General features: G+C 38.3%; 1 pseudogene; it reads left to right on the top strand.

The window, feature by feature from the left end:
- Positions 1-1,505: 1,505 nt before the first annotated feature.
- Positions 1,506-3,593, top strand: LOC121811852 (annotated as a pseudogene).
- The last annotated feature ends 5,471 nt before the right edge of the window (positions 3,594-9,064 follow it).

The following is a 9,064-nucleotide window of genomic DNA, read 5'->3' as shown; positions in this document are numbered from 1 at the left end:
TGTCTCAAAATGGTAGCAACTTTCACAGACTTTTATAGCTAGTAACAGCCCCCCTCCTTGTCATAAAAGCTGCATCTTCACATGTTTTTCTAATTCTTAGCGAGCCTGGCTCCTGACCTTGCCTCCCTGTCTTTCTGTGTGAAGTAGGAAGGGGGGTAAAGAATGTGGTTTTATCTCTTCTGCCCAGACACCTAGTCTCCCTCTTACAGCCTTCTTCACATGATTCAGCAATAAAACATTTCAAGAAAACAGTGTCAGACATTCACAGCTGATCAAGGATACAGAGTAATGCACACTTTGTCTAATGAACTACAAATGATTATGTTTCTTTTATTCAAGAGTATAATAAAGACTAAACTACATACATAGCACACCATTAGAACTAAAGGATAATATATGGCCTACAGCTGTTAAGCTAATTTACTACATTGACTACTGGTCATAAAATGGCATATGTTTAACTACTAGTCTCAACACTTTACTAACCGGTTGCTGTTCACACACTTTCACGGCTGCAGCATCCCAGCTGCCAGCCACACACATCACTAAGCTGGCGTGGCGTTATTACAATGCCGTGCAGGTGCCTCCGCCTTCCCTGCCGCGCCCCGCCACGGTAACCAATTCATCTTAACGGCTCATGAGGATCTTAATTGGTAAAAAAAACCAAACCAAACAAATTAATGTATTTGTTGACTTGGAAGGGGGGTGGGGTAGGGCTTTACACTATATATATGTTCTTTCTGATGTTGCTGGAAGTGTGTTTAGCTCACTAAATAGCTGTGCAGCAAAAACACAAATAGTCCACACACCAGAAATGACCCTATAGATCCATTGTGCAAGCTGCAATTGTGACCATTTAAATTTTAGACTAAAGCTACCTCTATTGGAAGTAAAGAAAATGCATGTAAAATGTGTGCTGGTGTCTTCACTCTTAGATAGGACAGAGCACTGTAAATCAGATAACACTCAAGATCTAACCTAGATTTATTGTCTAAACCTAACCAGGCAGGAAGTGAAAATAAAAACAAAAAGTAGTAAGGTGTGTCAACATGGAGCAAACGAAAAGTAGTGAATGACTGAAAGGAAAGTTTAAACTTTAGAATGTTAACATGAACATTTTAAACTGGTGAAAATACAGCATTTCTACTGAGAAACACTATAAGGGGGTTGTTCGAAGATGATAGGAACAAATGACCAAAACGATCACTTAGTTGGATAAATTGCTGAGAGATGATAAACAAAGAAAGTCAATATTGGAAAGCAAAGACGAAACAACTACAAGATGAACCCCTAACATTAATTAGAAAAGGAATTTACATTATAATTAAAATGGCTAAATATATAAGGAAGAGATGACCTGCCCTGGACAACAGAAATGTGTGACAGGAAGTGCACTTGAACCTTTATTCTGTGGTAACCAATCAGATTCATTTGACAGTGTGACATGCTGTAATACCTCCTACAGTCAATGAAATACCTTCAAGCTCAAGGAAAGAGACACTTTCAAGATGATCGTGTTATTGGTTACACTGCTTTATCTCCATCGAGGATGTAAGTTTTTTCTTTATTCTGTTCAAGGTTTCTCCATACATGAATTTTGTTTCTGTGGTGATTTTCCTAGGTCATTGTGACTTAATATTGTAGATTCTGTATGTTTTCTTTGAATTTAGATACACTTATCCCGATAACTTCAGTTCAGCTTGGTGAAACTGTAACCTTCACATGTGATCTGCGTAAGAATTCACAGTTCAGCCGTAGAGAAGTCGACTGGTACAAGCAGAGTACCGGGGACTCTCTAAAATTAATATGGACACTGAAGGAATCTGCACAACCTGAGTTTTCTGCTGAGTTTACTCAACAAGATGGAAGGTTAATTACAATGAAAATTCCACCAACCTGACCATTTTGAGGGCAAACCAAGAGGACGAGGGAATCTACCACTGTGGAATCACTGAGTGGTTCAAGAATACTGAATGGAGCGGCTCATATTTGTTAGTCAGAGGTAATAACGTGATCTAATTACAAGTTTTCCCTAACTTTAACCAGTAAAGCAGCAGTGTTAAGAAAAAATAACATCATTAATAAACATGTTTTGAAAACTGACATCATAATTTACATTTCATAAAATCTAAGATACATTTGATCTATTTTTAAAAAGCTAATTTTAGTGATTTCATAAGATATTTCAAGTGAAATATTTCAATGCAAGGCACACAACTGTGTAACACCTAAAGTCACATTTGCTAACACTGTTTTATTTAATCCAGGACGCACTCAAAGGACATCAGACTATACTGTTGTTCAGACACCGCTGACAACAGTCCAGGAACCAGGAAACTCAGTGACTTTTCAGTGCTCAGTCTTCTCTGACTCTGACAAAAAGACATGTCCCGGAGATCTCACCGTGCTCTGGTTCAGAGCTGGATCACATAAAAGTTATCCAAAATTAATCTACACTGACAGAAACAAAAGTAAAGAATGTGATAAAAGAGCTGACCCCCAGAAGAGCTGCAATTATACTTTTTCTAAAATCGTCAGCTCGTCTGATGAAGGGACATACTACTGTGCTGTGGCCACGTGTTGGGAATTATTCTTTGGAAATGGAACTAAACTTCAAATAGGTAGGACTTTGAATAATATGACAGCTAGTTTGCTGTGTCTTTGAGAATCATTAATCATTTCTTTCCTTTTTTTCTAGAGCAAAAGGCAGGTTCTGAATTTACTGTGCTGGTTATAGCAATAACCTGCTTGTTTATTTCTGTGATTCTTAATATTGTTTGCATCTGTTGCCGAACTCCAAGAGCAGCATGTGAACAATTTAAAGGTAAGTGAAAAAAAAAAAAAAAAAAAAAAAAAAACCAAGAGCAGCATGTGAACAATGTAAAGGTAAGTATTGTTCATGGTAAGAAAAGTCACTAAAACATCATTCTAGTAATGTGCAGTACCACTGATTTCCTTCCTGATCTGACACTAAGTGGTACCAACAATACTGATCCAATACCGATACTTTGTATAAAAAATAACGTGTTTGCAAGATCAAAAGTAGTGTATTTCAATATATACCTTCATAATGAATAGAAAACATCTGACTACTTGTTTTTATTGTTTAATTATGAAGAGTTATCATACAAGAAATTTAAAAACCCCTTGCCCTATGACAGCTGGGATAGGACAAGCGGAAGAGAATGGATGGATGGACAGATGAAAGATCCACATTAACTCGCTAATGAAGATTTGCTGTGTTAATGTGGTTATGGCTTTAACGTCATTAAAGCTAACAGCACAAATTTTAATATGAGAATTAATTCCAGAACATTAAACATCTAGTTTCGGAGGAATCGATTTTTCAGTATCATCCGCACACCGCTACATCATTATTCCAAACAACATTCAACAAAATCGGACTCACATCAGTGTTGTGAATTTATCTATCAATACAGATGCAGTTGCTTTCCAGGCAAATGTAACAGCAAAAGGAGATCAGGAAATTCCACAGGTAACTGTGAAAAACATCAGGAGCAAGCTTTCCGTATGTTTTAAAGTCTGCCTGTGTAACTAAGTCTCACCATTTTTCTGTTTCCTCAGACAGATGAAGACTCATTGGCTTATTCTGTAGCAATTTTCAATTGTGGAAAGATAAGATCAAGGAACAAGGACTACAGAACCTGCAGAGGACAAGAACATCTATACTTATTTGAAGGCTCGTAAACTGGATTAATATCTGGACACATGTAACTCTTGCCTTTTACATCGGGTTAGGAATGTACTAACATAATGTTCTTTTCCACATTTAATTAATAGTTTTATAGACAACAATAAATAATTACAATGATAATTTTCAATGTAAATGGTATGAATTTTCATCTATGAATTTGTTTTTTCATTGTGGAACTTTTCTTTTTTCTGATATTTATTTATTTATTTAGGACAGTGCATGTTAATGAACATAAATGTAAAAAAAAAATTACATGAATGTAAACATACCAGATTATAGCCAAGGGCTAATTTCCATCTGTTGTCCTTAAGCATAAAAATAGACATAATAATTCATAAAAATTCATCATTCATTCATAATAAAATAATAATATTGTGATATGTTTCTAGATATTCTTGTATCTGTATCTATTTCTTCATGACCCATTTTTCTTATGTTGATGTATTTTTTTTTTTATTTTGCATTAATTTCATTTAGCTATGACCTTCATGTTTTGTAAATATCTATGTCAATGTAGGTTGGTTTGAAATAAATAGAAAGTTACTGAACTATGTCTTGTTTATTAAATGGACTGCTTCCTACAACAAGCGAATTGCTCTGTGTTGACACACCTTGTTATCTAACAAGGTTCCAAGTAGAGCTTCATCAGATAAGAAGAAGAAATTGGAGTGAGACAAAACGGGGTTTTTTTTACCGTGCAATTTATTGAAAACAATGCTTAGACTGAATCAGGCTGTTTTACAGCTGCTCAAAAGTTTAGGACCACATTCCTTTAAAAGGCCAACTCTGTGTTAAATTGTGGATTATTCGTTATCTTCTGTCCAGTAGTCACACAGTCATGACGTTCTGATGGCAAAGGCAAAAAAACCGTTCCCGTTTTGAACGTGGTCATGTTGTTGAACTGCATAAGCAGTGCGTCTCACTCTAGCAGCGATGCTGAAGTAAGACGTAGTACGACAATTTCCTAAATGATCCTGAGGGTTATGAAACAAAAAAGTCTAGTAGACCCCAAAAATTTCACCAGCACTGAACTGGAGATCCAATTGGCTATCCGTCAAAACACTGGACGATCCTTGACCCAAATTAAGGCCATTACTGGAGGCATCTGAGACTGAAGGGCTTCAAAAACAAAAAACATCTTCAAAGGCCTCGTCTCCTTGAACTGCAACGAACTGACCGTTTGGACTTTGCAAGAGAGCTCCAAACATGGGACACTGAAAGGTGGAACAAAGTTTTATTCTCTGATGAGAAACAATGTAACCTTGATGGTCCTGATAGTTTCTAACATTATTGGCATGACAAGCAGATCCCACCTGAAATGTTTTCTACTTGCCACAGTGGAGGGGGCGCCATAATGGTCTGGGGTGCTTTTTCCTTCAGTGGAAAAATGGGGCTTCAGGAGGTGCAGGGGTATTAAATGGCTGCTGGCTATGTCAAGATGTTGCAGAGAGCATCCCTCATGACTGAGGGCCCCCGTCTGTGTGGTAACTACTGAGTGTTTTCAAAAAGACATCGCTACAGTACACAATGCCTGCAGGACAAGGACTTCTTCCAGGAGAATACATCACTCTTTTGGACCATCCTGCATGTTCCCTGATCTAAATCTTGAGAACCTTTGGGGATGGATGGCAAGGGAAGTTACAAAAATGGACAAACAGTTCCAGACAGTAGATGCCCTTCGTGGCCGTCTTCACCACTTGGAAATGTTCCCACTCACCTCATGGAAACGCTTGCATCAAGCATGCCGCAACAATTTTTGAAGTGATCAACAATAACGGTGGAGCTACTCATTACTGAGTTCATGTTTGGAACTTTGATTTCTGTTTTTTTATGGGTTTTTTTGAGGTGTGGTCCTAAACTTTGATCAGCTCTAAAACAGCCTGTTTCATTTTAAGCAGTGTTTTCAATAAATTGCAGGCCCAAAACAATGTTTTAGTTTTTAGTGCTCTTGAGCAGTAGTTCCCCAGGCTTTCTAGAGGTCTTACTTTGGACATTTGGATGTTTTTTCACTCATCTATAGTCATAACAGATGAATTAGCACAGAACCAGTTTTTAATTGTAATTTGAAATGCTTTGTTACAAACAGCCTGTTGCAGTTTGATGGGCAACAAGGCATTTCCCAAAAAGCAATTAGCTGAAAACTTGGTGAATAGTAGCATGCTATGTTGGAAACTTAAGTAAACTGCAGAAGCAGAGGATGCTAAAAAAGTGGTTCGCCTAAAAAAAACTATTTACATACCAAATATGACTTTGAAAGTCATTAGAATTGTATAAGATATTTTTGTCTTATGTACTCTGTTTTCCTCTATTTGTGCAACTTTCAGTAAATCACTCTCCTATTTCCTATTTTGGTACTAAAGGTGTTGGCACAACATTTTGCACAGTACCTTATTTTATTGCCATGTGTAGCTCAGTGTTATACTCTCGTAAAGTATGGGATTTAGAATGAAACAGTGCAAATAATGGCATCCAAATACAATGATCAGTAAGACAGTTGATTTTGGACACTGTACACAAAGTCTTTATTAACACTGTATTTTGAGCCACAGTAGGTAGGTAGGTAGGTAGGTAGGTAGGAGATAGATAGATAGATAGATAGATAGATAGATAGATAGATAGATAGATAGATACATAGATAGATACATAGATACATAATACAGTGGGGCAAAAAAGTATTTAGTCAGCCACCGATTGTGCAAGTTCCCCCACTTAAAATGATGACAGAGGTCAGTAATTTGCACCAGAGGTACACTTCAACTGTGAGAGACAGAATGTGAAAAAAAAATCCATGAATTCACATGGTAGGATTTGTAAAGAATTTATTCGTAAATTAGGGTGGAAAATAAGTATTTGGTCACCTCAAACAAGGAAAATCTCTGGCTCTCACAGACCTGTAACGTCTTCTGTAAGAAGCTTTTCTGTCCCCCACTCGTTACCTGTATGAATGGCACCTGTTTGAACTCATCATCTGTATAAAAGACACCTGTCCACAGCCTCAAACAGTCAGACTCCAAACTCCGCCATGGCCAAGACCAAAGAGCTTTCGAAGGACACCAGGAAAAGTATTGTAGACCTGCACCAGACTGGGAAGAGTGAATCTACAATAGGCAAGCAGCTTGGTGTGAAAAAATCAACTGTGGGAGCAATCATCAGAAAATGGAAGACATACAAGACCACTGATAATCTCCCTCGATCTGGGGCTCCACGCAAGATCTCATCCCGTGGGGTCAAAATGATCATGAGAACGGTGAGCAAAGATCCCAGAACCACACGGGGGGACCTGGTGAATGACCTGCAGAGAGCTGGGACCAAAGTAACAAAGGTCACCATCAGTAACACACTACAACGGCAGGGAATCAAATCCCGCAGTGCCAGACGTGTTCCGCTGCTGAAGCCAGTGCATGTCCAGGCCCGTCTGAAGTTTGCCAGAGAGCACATGGATGATACAGCAGAGGATTGGGAGAATGTCATGTGGTCAGATGAAACCAAAGTAGAACTTTTTGGTATAAACTCAACTCGTCGTGTTTGGAGGAAGAAGAATACTGAGTTGCATCCCAAGAACACCATACCTACTGTGAAGCATGGGGGTGGAAACATCATGCTATGGGGCTGTTTTTCTGCCAAGGGGACAGGACGACTGATCCGTGTTAAGGACAGAATGAATGGGGCCATGTATCGTGAGATTTTGAGCCAAAACCTCCTTCCATCAGTGAGAACTTTGAAGATGAAACGAGGCTGGGTCTTCCAACATGACAATGATCCAAAACACACCGCCTGGGCAACAAAGGAGTGGCTCCGTAAGAAGCATTTGAAAGTCCTGGAGTGGCCTAGCCAGTCTCCAGACCTCAACCCCATAGAAAATCTGTGGCGGGAGTTGAAAGTCCGTGTTGCTCGGCGACAGCCCCAAAACATCACTGCTCTCGAGAAGATCTGCATGGAGGAATGGGCCAAAATACCAGCTACTGTGTGTGCAAACCTGGTAAAGACCTATAGTAAACGTTTGACCTCTGTTATTGCCAACAAAGGTTATGTTACAAAGTATTGAGTTGTATTTTTGTTATTGACCAAATACTTATTTTCCACCCTGATTTACGAATAAATTCTTTACAAATCCTACCATGTGGATTCATGGATTTTTTTTTTCACATTCTGTCTCTCACAGTTGAAGTGTACCTCTGGTGCAAATTACTGACCTCTGTGGGGTGGGGGTAGGGCTTTACACTATATATATGTTCTTTCTGATGTTGCTGGAAGTGTGTTTAGCTCACTAAATAGCTGTGCAGCAAAAACACAAATAGTCCACACACCAGAAATGACCCTATAGATCCATTGTGCAAGCTGCAATTGTGACCATTTAAATTTTAGACTAAAGCAACCTCTATTGGAAGTAAAGAAAATGCATGTAAAATATGTGCTGGTGTCTTCACTCTTAGATAGGACAGAGCACTGTAAATCAGATAACACTCGAGATCTAACCTAGATTTATTGTCTAAACCTAACCAGGCAGGAAGTGAAAATGAAAACAAAAAGTAGCAAGGTGTGTCAACATGGAGCAAATGAAAAGTAGTGAATGACTGAAAGGAAAGTTTAAACTTAAAAATGTTAACATGAACATTTTAAACTGGTGAAAATACAGCATTTCTACTGAGAAACACTATAAGGGGTTGTTCGAAGATGATAGGAACAAATGACCAAAACGATCACTTAGTTGGATAAATTGCTGAGAGATGATAAACAAAGAAAGTAAATATTGGAAAGCAAAGACGAAACAACTACAAGATGAACCCCTAACATTAATTAGAAAAGGAATTTACCTTATAATTAAAATGGCTAAATATATAAGGAAGAGATGACCTGCCCTGGACAACAGAAATGTGTGACAGGAAGTGCATTTGAACCTTTATTCTGTAGTAACCAATCAGATTCATTTCACGCTTTAACATGCTATAACACCTCCTACAGTTAATGAGACACCTGCAAGCTGCCCAAAAAGAGACACTTTCAAGATGATCGTGTTATTGGTTACACTGCTTTATCTCCATCGAGGATGTAAGTTTTTTCTTTATTCTGTTCAAGGTTTCTCCATACATGAATTTTGTTTCTGTGGTGATTTTCCTAGGTCATTGTGACTTAATATTGTAGATTCTGTATGTTTTCTTTCAATTTAGATACACTTATCCCGATAACTTCAGTTCAGCTTGGTGAAACTGTAACCTTCACATGTGATCTGCGTAAGAATTCACAGTTCAGCCGTAGAGAAGTCGACTGGTACAAGCAGAGTACCGGGGACTCTCTAAAATTAATATGGACACTGAAGGAATCTGCACAACCTGAGTTTTCTGCTGAGTT

Source organism: Haplochromis burtoni, unplaced genomic scaffold (genome assembly GCF_018398535.1).
Source record: "Haplochromis burtoni strain Fernald_Lab_line unplaced genomic scaffold, NCSU_Asbu1 Contig_1237, whole genome shotgun sequence".
NCBI lineage: Eukaryota > Metazoa > Chordata > Actinopteri > Cichliformes > Cichlidae > Haplochromis > Haplochromis burtoni.
This window is presented reverse-complemented; position numbering and strand designations above follow the sequence as displayed.